Here is a 14,155-nt window from a genome sequence, read left to right on the forward strand (position 1 = left end):
CTGTGCTGCGCCCTCTTCCCACAGGGTTCCGCCTGTCTCCTACTTGCTCCCGTCCTCCCGGCTCATTGCAGTCCCACACATGCGCCTAAGGCCGCGGGCGCGCACTCTGCAGGATTCTTAACCCTGCAGCGCCTGCCCAGAGGCTCTGACCGCCCAATCACCTGGCAGCATGAGGTATATCAGGCGTTTCCACCTTCTTGGAGATGCCTGATTATCGTGTGTTCCTCCAGCGTTAATCCTGGCCAAGTTGTAGGGGGTTTCCCTACAACTTCCATCATGTACCCCTTGTTACGTCCTGTGCTTCGCTCTCTATCCTGTGCTTTGCCCAGTCCTGTGTTCCTTGGTCCATCCTATGCCCCGTGCTCTGTCCTGTGTTCCTTGGTCCGTCCTGTGCCCCGTGCTCCGTCCTGTGTTCCTGGTCCGTCCCGTGCCCCTGGTCCGTCCCGTGCCCCTGGTCCGTCTTGTGCTCTTGCTCCATCCTGTATCTAGTTTCCTGTGTTCTGTGTCCCACGCTCTGATCTGTTTCCATCACCCAGTACCTGTTCCCTGAGCCTCCTACTCCACTGGCTGTCCAATATACAGTACTCTGGGCTTCGTGCTATACTCCTTGTCCCGCCGGTCACTCTCTCCGGTCCCTTGAGCCGCCACTCTTGGTTCCAGCTGTCACGATATCTGTCTTCCGAGGGTCTGCCCCTAACGGTCCCTGTATAGGGGTCGGCTTCACCTGGCGCGCTCACCCTCGGGATCTCCAGTTCCGCGATCTAGAGGGTCCACTCTCGGACGTTGCCTTCCCTGGCCGTCACACCTGCTTTGAACACATCTTACAAAGAGAGCTATCACTGGAGAAGGACATCATGGTTGGAATAATAGAAGAAACAAGGTGAAGAGGAAGACCAGCGACCCGATGACTTGATTCTATTGAGATAACATGGGAGAAGACCCTGGTCTTGCACAAGATCGATCTTCCTACAGAGAGTTCATCCATCAAGTCCCCATGGCTTGAAATCGAGTCAAAGGCTGTTAAATAATAATCATAATTCTGAGAGGCTTCCCTTGGATAGAGTAGATCTAGCCATTGTTCAGCTACCAATGATTAACTTTTCATGAAAATATCAATGTGAAACATCATGGATTTCTGTCTGATTAAAGGAGCAGGGAAGTTGGGTAACACTTGCAGCCAGATGTCACTTTGTAAAGTGATGAAGGCAATCAGTAAAACGCCACCGCTCAAAAGGAATCTGACTCCTTCCAAATAAAAGTCCTCCTTCCTCTCTGACAGGTTACATCAGTAGATGAGAAAAACTAACAGCAGATGTTTTCTGAGCTGATACATATAAGGTGAGTAATAATATGGAAGGAGAAATTGATTTGAACTTCACCCATGCTTTAAATACATGAAATCAATGGGGTGAAAAATATCTTTAATAGAGTGATGAGGTCTTGCCCTATACGATCTTCACTGTGTCACGTTGATCTGTTTCCTTGAAGTGGGGTCATAAAAAAGCAGAAATTCTTGAAAGTGAGCATTATACCAGTCGGGTGAATTTAAAGTAAACCCCTCTTGGATGCTTAAGGCATCCTCAGTAAGATTTGTCCTTACAGTGGATGTTCAATGGGACCTGGTTGACCTCATGAATAACTCCAGGACACTTAATCTACAGACTGGCCTACTCCGATGCAGGCTGGTGATGTTTTTGTTTGTTGGTAAATGGCTGTCACTATGGCTATTCATCAAACTTTAAGTGGGAAAAGACTTCTATAATCCTTCTTCAAATGCAAGAGCATCAAATAATCATTAAACGTCAGCTCTTGCCTTCACACTCACGCTACATGATCTCAAAGGCTGCTTTGTCATACCATTCATCACAACAGCATTTGAATGGGATTTTGACCGTTTAAGAAATTGTTTTGTGCCACGGGAAATTGTTTCTGTTTCACAGGCGTTTTCCCACCTCCTTCAAGAGATTTTTCTTTTTTTTTACCCTCAAATGTAAAAAGAAAATAAAGGCAGATGGCCAACTCCTTTTAATATCCATTTGCTTTATTCGAGCAGTTTAATGTTCTGAAACCGAGTTAAATGTTGCTATTTGCTAGATGGTAAACAGCGACATTACCCAGAATCCATCAGCAGATTTGTACAAAAAACTGATTCCTAGTGATTAATTAAACTGTTTTGATAATTGCAACGCAGGATACATAATGGATAGTGGGACTTGGATTGCAAACACTGCAAATTAGCAAATAATAACTTTCTAAGATGAAAAGGTTTAAAGCTTTGCGCATATAGACATATCAAACAGAATTATTAATAACCAAGCTTTGAAAAAAAATAATAAAAAATTATTATTCACTATTATTCAATTAGTGAAAGTTTAAAAATACATATGTAATGGTAAAAATTAATGCCTATGTTATACATGCAAAAAATAATTCTACCCAAGAAAAATAAATGCAAGAAAGACTTTCGGTGGCTTAACCCCTTCCTGACATCCGACGTACTATCCCGTCCATGGGACCCGGGCCCCTATGCCCATGGACGGGATAGTACGTCTACCACGATCAGCGGCGCCCACGTGGTGAGCGCCGCTGATCGCGGCCGGGTGTCAGCTGATTATCACAGCTGACACCCGGCACTATGTGTCAGGGGCGGTCACGGACCGCCCCCGACACGTTAACCCCTTGCACACCGCGATCAAACATGATAGCGGTGTACCGGGAGTTAAAGGGAAGCATCGGCAGGGAGGGGGCTCCCTCCGTGCTTCCCTGAGCCCCCCACGGCAGCGCAATGTGCAGCGCTGCTGCGGGGGGCTCCTTTCCTCCAGGCCCCCGAATACAAGATGGTGACGGGGGCCTTCGGGGGCCTGGAGGAAGCTGGCTTTCTCAGTGCCTGCAAAGCGCAGGCAAGAGGAAGTCTTCTTCAATGCCTGTGACAGATTGCTGATCTGTCACAGTGATCTGTGATGTGACAGATCAGCGATCTGTCACAGGACAGTGATGTCCCACCTGGGACTATGTAATAAAGTAAAAAAAAATAAAAAAAAGGGTAAAAATAATTTTAAAAAAATCGCCAAATAAATTAGTAAAAAAAAAAAAAAATATTCCCCAATAAATTCATTTTTTGAAAATAAAAAAAACCCAAAACAATAAAAGTACACATATTAGGTAACGACCCGCCCTATAAAACTGTCCCATTAGTTAACCCCTTTAGCGAACCCCTTAAAAAATAAAAATAAAAAACCAAGCAAAAAATAATGATTTATTATCATACCGCCAAACAAAAAGTGTAATAATGCGCGATCAAAAAGACGCATATAAATATCCATGGTACCGCTGAAAACGTCATCTTGTCCCGCAAAAAACGAGCTGCCACACAGCATCATCAGCGAAAAAATAAAAAAGTTATAGCTCGCAGAATAAAGCGATGCAAAAATAATTATTTTTTACATAAAATAGTTTTCATTGCATAAAACCGACAAAACATAAAAAACGACCTAAATGAGGTATCGCTGTAACCGTACTGACCCGAAGAATAAAACCGCTTTATCAATTTTACCGCACACGGAACGGTGTAAACGCACTCCCCCAAAAGAAATTCATGAAACGCTGGTTTTTGTTCATTCTGCGTCCCAAAAATCGGAATAAAAAGCGATCAAAAAATGTCACGTGCCCGAAAATGGTACCAATAAAAACATCAACTCGTCCCGCAAAAAATAAGACCTCACATGACTTGGTGGGTCAAAATACGAAAAAATTATAGCTCTCAATATGTGGTGATTAGTGTTGAGCATTCCGATACCGCAAGTATCGGGTATCGGCCGATACTTGCTGTATCGGAATTCCGATACCGACTTCCGATATTTTTTCAATATCGGAAGTCGGCATCGGAATCGGAAGTTCAAAGTTGATTGACAGCCTGACGTCATCATGATGCGCGGTGTGTGCGCATCATGATGCGCCGTCATTTCGGGCCTTCCGGGGGTCTCTGCCGGCCTGCCGGGGGGCTGTGCTGGCCTGCCGGGGGGCTGTGTGGACTGCCCGGGGTCTGTACCGGCCTGCTGGGGGGCTGTGCCGGCCTGCCGGTGGTCTGTGCACCCTGTGGGGGTCTGTACTGGCCTGCCGGGGGGCTGTGCCGGCCTGCCGGTGGTCTGTGCACCCTGTGGGGGTCTGTGCCGGCCTGCCGGGGGGCTGTGCCGGCCTGCCGGGGGGCTGTGCTGATGTCCGGGGGTCTGTGCAAGCATCGTCCGATGGGACTACAAGTCCCATCTGGCGATGCCTGCTACCATGACAGTGATTGACACATTAGCCAATGATGGGACAGTAGTAGTCCCATCATCAAGCTAATGTGTTAAATGTTAAAAAAAAAAAAAAAAAAAAAAAATACTACATACATACTACATGCATGCTACATACATACTACATGCTACATACATACTACATACATACTACATACATACCACATATATACTACATACATACTACATACATACTACATACATAACACATATATACTACATACATACTACATACATACTACATATATACTACATGCATGCTACATACATACTACATACATACTACATGCTACATATATACTACATACATACTACATACATACTACATACATACTACATGCATGCTACATACATACTACATGCTACATACATACTACATATATACTACATGCATGCTACATACATACTGCATGCTACATACATACTACATACATACTACATGCATGATACATACATACTACATGCTACATACATGCTACATACATACTACATACATACTACATACATACCACATATATACTACATACATACTACATACATACTACATACATAACACATATATACTACATACATACTACATACATACTACATATATACTACATATATACTACATGCATGCTACATACATACTACATACATACTACATGCTACATATATACTACATACATACTACATACATACTACATGCTACATACATACTACATATATACTACATGCATGCTACATACATACTGCATGCTACATGCATGCTACATACATACTACATACATACTACATGCTACATACATACCACATATATACTACATACATACTACATACAATACATTCATACAATACATACATAGACATACAGTACATATAACATAGAGTAACATACTTACCAATACTTGTCACATTGTTCCCCGAAGCCATTGTCTTTTACGGAATAAATATTAACATAACAAACCACAAAAATACTCACCCACGATCCGAAGCAGTCCACGAGTGTGTCCCACGACGATCTTGGGTAGAGAACTGCAGCATCAGCTGTTGCTGCCGTTCTCTATGGGCTGCAGGAATCCAATGACGGAAGGTAGGTATCCTTCCGCACTGTATTCCTCCGCCACTTAAAAAAAAAAAAAGTCCCTAGTCTCACTTTATGCCATTGCTGCGTGGGAATTTCCCACACAGCAATGGCATAAAGTGAGACTAGGGACTTTTTTTTTTTAAGTGGTGGAGGAATAGAGTGCGGAAGGATACCTACCTTCCGTCATTGGATTCCTGCAGCCCGTAGAGAACGGCAGCAACAGCTGATGCTGCAGTTCTCTACCCAAGATCGTCGTGGGACACACTCGTGGACTGTTTCGGATCGTGGGTGAGTATTTTTGTGGTTTGTTATGTTAATATTTATTCCGTAAAAGACAATGGCTTCGGGGAACAATGTGACAAGTATTGGTAAGTATGTTACTCTATGTTATATGTACTGTATGTCTATGTATGTATTGTATGAATGTATTGTATGTAGTATGTATGTAGTATATATGTGGTATGTATGTAGCATGTAGTATGTATGTAGTATGTATGTAGCATGCATGTAGCATGCAGTATGTATGTAGCATGCATGTAGTATATATGTAGTATGTATGTAGCATGTAGTATGTATGTAGTATGTATGTGGTATGTATGTAGCATGTAGCATGCATGTAGTATGTATGTAGTATATATGTGGTATGTATGTAGCATGTAGTATGTATGTAGCATGCATGTAGTATATATGTAGTATGTATGTAGCATATATGTAGTATGTATGTAGCATGTAGTATGTATGTAGTATGTATGTAGTATGTATGTAGCATGTAGTATGTATGTAGCATGCATGCAGTATATATGTAGTATGTATGTAGCATGCAGTATGTATGTAGCATGCATGTAGTATATATGTAGTATGTATGTAGCATATATGTAGTATGTATGTAGTATGTATGTAGCATGCATGTAGTATATATGTAGTATGTATGTAGCATATATGTAGTATGTATGTAGCATGTAGTATATATGTAGTATGCATGTTGCATGCATGTAGTATATATGTAGTATGCATGTTGCATGCATGTAGTATATATGTATTATGTATGTTGCATGTAGTATATATGTAGTATGTATGTTGCATGTAGTATATATGTAGTATGAATGTAGCATGTATGTAGTATGTAGTATGAATGTAGCATGTATGTAGTATGCATGTTGTATGTATGTAGCATGTAATTTTTTTTTTTTTTTGTACATTCAACACATTAGCCGGATGATGGGACTACTACTGTCCCATCATTGGCTAATGTGTCAATCACTGTCATGGTAGCAGGCATCGCCCGATGGGACTTGTAGTCCCATCGGACGATGCCTGCACAGACCCCCGAAGCCTGCACAGCCCCCCGGCAGGCCGGCACAGCCCCCCGGCAGGCCGGCACAGCCCCCCGGCAGGCCGGCACAGCCCCCCTGGCAGGCCGGCACAGCCCCCCGGCAGGCCGGCACAGCCCACCGGAGCCTGCACAGCCCCCCTGGCAGGCCGGCACAGCCCCCCGGCAGGCCGGCACAGACCACCGGAGCCTGCACAGACCCCCTGGCAGGCCGGCACAGCCCCCCGAAAGGCCCGTACAGACCCCAGAGAGGCTGTACAAGGGAAAAACAGGATTTTTCTTATTCCGATACCGGAAGTCCCATAGACTTGAATGGGACTTCCGGTATCGGAATCGGCGATACCGATACTTTTTTTTAATATCGGCCGATCCATTCCGATCCGATACTTTGAAGTATCGGACGGTATCGCTCAACTCTAGTGGTGATGCAAAAACTATTTTTACGATAAAAAGCGTCTTTTAGCGTGCGACAGCTGCCAAAAATAAAAACCGCCATAAATAATAAATCAAACCCCCCCTTATCACCCCCTTAGTTAGGGAAAAATAATAAAATTTAAAAAATGTATTTATTTCCATTAGGGCTAGGGTTAGGGTTAGGGCTAGGGTTAGGGTTAGGGCTAGGGATAGGGCTTGGGTTAGGGCTAGGGTTAGGGCTGAGATTAGGGGTGTGTTGGGGTTCGGGTTGGAGTTAGAATTGGGGGTTTCCACTGTTTGGGCACATCAGGGGCTCTCCAAATGCAACATTGCGTCTAATCTCAATTCCAGCCAATTCTGAGTTGAAAAAGTCATATGGTGCTCCTTCCCTTCCAAGCTCTGCCATGCGCCCAAACAGTGTATTACCCCCACACGTAGGGTATCAGCCTACTCAGGACAAATTGCAAAACAATTTTTGGGGTCCAATTTCTCCTGTTACCCTTAGGAAAATAAAAAATTGGGGGCAAAAATATCATTTTTGTGGAAAAAAAATGATTTTTTTATTTTCACGTCCAAGCGTTATAAACTTCTGTGAAGCACTTGGGGGTTCAAAGTGCTCACCACACATCTAGATAAGTTCCGTGGGGGGGTCTAGTGTCCAAAATGGGGTCACTTGTTGGGAGTTTCAATAGTTTAGGTACATCAGGGGCTCTCCAAACGCACATGACACCCGCAGACCATTCCATCAAAGTCTGCATTCCAAAATGGCACTGCTTCCCTTCCGAGCCCCGACGTGTGTCCATACAGTAGTTTTCTCCCACATATGGGGTGTCAGCGTACTCAGGACAAATTGGACAACAACTTTTGGGGTTCAATTTCTCCTGTTACCCTTGGGAAAATGAAAAAATTGGGGACTAATTGATCATGTTTGTGGAAAAAATACGAATTTTTTATTTTCACGCCCGGGCGTTATAAACTTCTGTGAAGCCCTTGGGGGTTCAAAGTGCTCACCTCACATCTAGATAAGTTCCTTAGGGGGTCTAGTTTTCAAAATGGGGTCATTTGTGGGGGGTTTCCACTGTTTAGGTACATTAGGGGCTCTCCAAAGGCAACATGACACCCGCAGACCATTCCATCAATGTCTGCATTCCAAAACGTCACTACTTCCCTTCCGATCCCCGACGTGTGCCCATACAGTAGTTTTCTCCCACATATGAGGTATCACCATACTCAGGACAAATTGGACAACAACTTTTGGGGTCCAATTTCTCCTGTTACCCTTGGGAAAATAAAAAAAATGGTGACTAAAAGATCATGTTTGTGGAAAAAATACGAATTTTTTATTTTCACGCCCGGGCGTTATAAACTTCTGTGAAGCACTGGGGGTTCAAAGTGCTCACCACACATCTAGATAAGTTCCTTGTGGGGTCTAGTTTACAAAATGGTGTCATTTGTGGGGGGTTTCCACTGTTTAGGTACATCAGGGGTTTTCCAATCGCGACATGGTGTCCGATCTCAATTCCAGCCAAAAACGTCAAATGGCGCTGCTTCCCTTCCGAGCTCTGCCATGCGCCCAAATAGTGGTTTACCCCCATATGTGGGGTATCAGCGTACTCAGGACAAATTGCACAATAACTTTTAGGGTGCTGTTACCCTTGGAAAAATAAGAATTGAGGGTGAAAAGATCATTTTTGTGGAAAAAATATGATTTTTTAATTGTACGGCTTTATGTTATAAACTTCTGTGAAGCCCTTGGGGGTTCAAAGTTCTCACCACACATCTAGATAAGTTCCTTAGGGGGTCTAGTTTCCAAAATGGTGTCATTTGTAGGGGGTTTCCACTGTTTTGGTACATCAGGGGTTTTCCAATCGCGACATGATGTCCGATCTCAATTCCAGCCAAAAACGTCAAATGGCGCTGCTTCCCTTCCGAGCTCTGCCATGCGCCCAAATAGTGGTTTACCCCCACATGTGGGGTATCAGCATACTCAGGACAAATTGCACAATAACTTTTAGGGTCCTGATACCCTTGGGAAAATAAAAAATTGGGGTGAAAAGATCATTTTTGTGGAAAAAATATGATTTTTTAATTGTACCGCTGTACGTTATAAACTTCTGTAAAGCCCTTGTGGGTTCAAAGTTCTCACCACATATCTAGATAAGTTCCTTGGGGGGTCTATTTTCCAAAATGGGGTCACCTGTAGGGGGTTTCCACTGTTTAGGTACATCAGGGACTCTCCAAACGTGACATGGCGTCCAATCTGAATTCCAGCCAATTTTGCATTGAAAAAGTCAAACGGCGCTCCTTCCATTCTGAGCTCTGCCATGCGCCGAAACAGTCGTTCCCCCCCACAAATCAGGTATCAACGTACTCAGGACAAATTTCACAATAACTTTTACAGTCCAATTTCTCCTGTTACCCTTGGTAAAATAAAAAAAATTGAACCTGAAGTATTTTTTTTGTGAAAAAAAGTTAGATGTTCATTTTTTTTTAAATATTCAAAAAAATTCCTGTGACACACCTAAAGGGTTAATAAACTTCTTGAATGTGGTTTTGAGCACCTTAAGGGGTGCAGTTTTTAGAATGGTGTAACTTTTGGGTATTTTCTATCATATAGACCCCTCAAAGTGGCTTCAAATGTGATGTGGTCCTAAAAATAAAATGGTGTTGTAAAAATGAGAAATCGCTGGTCAACTTTTAACCCTTATAACTTCCTAACAAAAAAAAATTTTGGTTCCAAAATTGTGCTGATGTAAAGTAAACATGTGGGAAATGTTAGTTATCAAGTTTTTTGTGTGCCATATCTCTGTGATTTAAGGGCATAAAAATTCAAAGTTGGAAAATTGCGAAATTTTCAAAATTTTTGCCAAATTTCCATTTTTTTCACAAATAAACGCAAGTTATTTGAATGAAATTTTACCACTATCATGAAGTACAATATGTCACGAGAAAACAATGTCAGAATCACCAGGATACATAGAAGCGTTCCAGAGTTATGACCTCATAAAGGTACAGTGGTCAGAATTGTAAAAATTGGCCCGGTCATGAACGTGCAAACCACCCTTGGGGGGGGGTCTTGGGCATGTGATAATTAGGACTAATATAAGATAAAACTCTAATAAACTTAGGCCTCTTTCACATTTCAGTCTTTTGACGTCAGTTGAAATGTGCCGTGTTTAGAAAAAAAAAACAGATCCATTTTTTTGCGGAATCCGTTTTTTTTTCCCATAGACTTACATTAGTGATGGATTGCGACGGATGGTTGTCTGTTGCATCCGCTTTTTTGACGGATCCGCTGTCTGGAGTGGACGGACATTGAAACTTTTTTTGCCTGCGTTGAAATGGCGGATCACGATGGATCTGTCGCTGTCCGCCATGTGCTATAATGGATGCCTATGGGCGACGGATCCATTGCAAACCGTCAATTGACGGAGTCCACCAATCGATTCCACTTTTTTATACCGAGCATGCCTGGAAAAGCTTCCATTCATGTCATTTAACCCCGAAAGCCATTCTGGCACCGAAAAAAAAATCTCTCCCTCTCCTTTTCCAGAGTTCTGTCCCTTTAAATTTCATACACTGGCGCCTGTGGCAGATTCATCCAAAAAACGGATCCGGTGCAAATCTGCAACTGATCCATTATTTCTCACTTTGACGGTTTGGGACTGACGTCAAAAGACTGAAGTGTGAAAGAGGCCTGAAAGGGAATCTCTCAGTAGGATCAACCCTCCTAAGTCATCTATATGCGCCTGTAGGTTATAGGAAGCTGAATAACATTATACCTTGATATCTATGATCCGATGTCTTGCTACAGAGAAACCAATATTTTTCTTATCTGAATTTATTTATCTGAATTTTGTGAAATATTCTTATCTGAAACATTTTTCTTATCTGAATCTGTCCACATAAAAGCATATTTAGAATTAAGAGTCCTCAGTGGTTGACAGCTTTTAATGGCTAACTGAAAAGATGGTAACAAATTGCAAGCTTTTGAGACTACGCAGGTCTCTTCATCAGGCTAGACTAATACAAAATCTGAAGAATCACATATTTATACACAAGACAGCACAGAAATAATGCAATAGCTAAGACAAGTGATGTGAAGCGGAATAGTATTATGGGAGAGGGATAAGCATAAATATTGGAGCAGTTAATAGATAAGCAGTGTGAAGGTTTTATTGCTCTCTGATTGCGGTCTGGTTCTGTGTTGTGATGACCCCAGAAGGTCTGAGGAGCAAATTCCTTAATTGATGTAAAAAGACATAAATCCATGCGACACATTCATACCTGCACTGAATGTGTCAAAAGTTTTCATAAATTTGTACTCAGAGATTCTTCTCTCTCTCTGAGACTTGAAGTTACTGTCATGATACCAGTGCTGGGTTGACAGGCACTTCTGGGGTTAATGTTTTGATCTCAGTGCAGACTCTTACCTGCACACCTGGGACCTATTATGGTGGCCTCTCATTGGTTCTGGGAAAGCTTCTTATAGCCTCAGGAAGCTCCCATCCCCCGTCAGTTATACTTTCGCCCTTGGCATTGTGTGGTGACCCCTGAGTGTGTTTGTGCTGTGTTCTGGTTGCTTGATTCTCTGTGTACGACTCGGCCTGTTCTCTGGATATTGCTTTGGATTCTGCTTGGTACCTTCTATGTCTGTTTGGTTTTGACTTCTGCTTGGCCCTGACTATCCGCTCTGTCTCATCCCTGGTACTTTATTGATATCTCTGTGTATGACCTCCATTTTGCCTGACTCTGAGTATTTCTGTATAGTGCCCTGCCATCTCTGAAAGCAGGACGCTAAGCCCTGCCCCCTTGCAGTCACATGACCGTAGGTCCTGTGACTGCTTGCTAAACTTCAGCATCCACAGGTCCTGTGTATCTGTACTTTCCGGCTGTACCTGACCCCGGGCCCCCCTACAGTGCGGGTGAGTCCCTGCTCAGCGGAGGCTGCACGCTGGCGCTGACAGGATCCTGACAGTTACCTTTTAGTACAAGCAATTTAATGTCCATCATGCTATGACCAGGGATACAAAAATGTTTTGCCACAGGTACATCCATTCTTTTATCTCTTATTGTGTGACGATGAGAATTCATCCTTGTTCTCAGTTTTTGCCCTGTTTCCCCCACATACAGACCCCCAGTTGGACATTTAGTACAAATAATTGAGTACACCACATTAGATGTGATGCAGCTGAACGTACCTGGGATCTTGTAGTCCTGATGTGAGTTGGGGATCTTTATCTTGTCCGTGGTCATTATAAATGGACAAGTTTTACATTTTTTCTGGTTGCAAGGAAACGTTCCTGCAGCTGTTGGAGAGGACAGGGAGCTTCTGACAAAGATTATACTTCAGGAAGTTTTCAAAAGATTATAAGCCATCCCTATCTACCATGTATTCCCCCCAAAAAGACCTCTCTAAAATAAGTCCTAGCATAATTTTACAGGATTTTTGGAGTATGCTTGAAATAAAATTCCTACTCCAAAAATAAGGCGTAGTTATAGTCAAGGCTGATGTTGGGTTTTGGGGGAAGCAAAACTGGGCAATTGCCCACGGTCTTCCCTCTTTTATGGAACCACATTGTTTCTTTCCTTGAGTTAATACTGCTTAAGGACCTTTAGTGACCTTATGGTCATGTGACTATATGTAACCAAAGGTCCTTTATCTGCAGTAGAGGAACTGAAGAGGATACAAGCTAATATGTACTGTATATGCAGTGTGTATTTACATGTGTGTGCATGTGCTATGTGTGTATATACATGTGTATGTATGTACAATGTGTGTGTATACATGTGCAATGTGTATATACAGCTCTGGCAAGAATTAAGAGACCACTTTAAAATGTTCAGTTTGTCGGAATTTTCTTTTTATAGGTATATTTTTGAGTAAAATGTAAATTGGTCTTTTAGTCTATCAACTTCTGACAACATGTCTCCAAATTTCCAAGCAATAATTTTTTTATTTTTTTTCTGACAAAGAAAAATAGTCAAAATTAAAAAAACAAACCCAGTTCTTTCAGCCCTCAAATAATGTAAAGAAAACAAGTTCATAACCATTTAGAAACAAGAATATTAATGTTTTAACTTAGCAAGAGTTCAGAAATCAATATTTTGTGGAATAACCATGACTTTAAAAAACAGCTTTCATGCGTCTTGGCATGCTTTCCACCTGTCTTTCACCCTGCCTCGGGCACAAAAATGTAAGCAGTTGTTCTTTGTTAGATGACTTCTGACTATCCATAATCCTCTTGATTACATTCCAGAGGTTTTCAATGGGGTTCAGGTCTGGAGAATGGGCTGCCCATGATAGGGTTTTGATGTGGTGGTCTCTTAATTTTTTCCATCTCTATGATCGGCATAGTAAGTCTTTTGTTAAGCCCTTTTATTTTCTGTAATTGTATATGATGTATTGTTATGTTCCCTTTGTAAAATCTTTTGAACATATTTTATAAACACTGCCTATCATTCTGGATTAAATGTAAAATTTAATAGTTCTGTCCCTTATGTTCTGTAACCCGCACCACTAAGCAATTTCCTACCAGAATCAGGCCTCCAGCCAGCCTGTTTAAATGACTGGTAATGACAGTGAGTAGTCTGGAGTTATTATGGCATTCGCAGTGACTGTATCGGGGGTATATACAGGGTGAGCCATCTATATGGATACACCTAGATAAAATGTGAATGGTTAGTGATATCAACTTCCCTGTTTGTGGCACATTAGTATATGGGAGGGGGAAAACTTTTCAAGATGGGTGGTGACCATGGCGGCCATTTTGAAGTCTGCCATTTTGGATCCAACTTTATTTTTTCCAATGGGAAGAGTGTCATGTGACACATCAAACTTATTGAGAATTTCGCAAGAAAAACAATGGCGTGCTTGGTTTTAACGTAACTTTATAATTTCATGAGTTATTTACAAGTTTCTCTTTGCTTACAGCCACTGACGTTACCGAGGTTAACACGTGAGGATAGAAATTGTGTTGATATCTGGTGAACGCAGTACCCGGGTCATTGCAGCAGACATCAATGCAAGAAACCCTATGCAAGAAAAGTATC

This window comes from Dendrobates tinctorius, unplaced genomic scaffold, assembly GCF_039654945.1.
Source record: "Dendrobates tinctorius isolate UK_male_01 unplaced genomic scaffold, ASM3965494v1 ptg000165l, whole genome shotgun sequence".
NCBI lineage: Eukaryota > Metazoa > Chordata > Amphibia > Anura > Dendrobatidae > Dendrobates > Dendrobates tinctorius.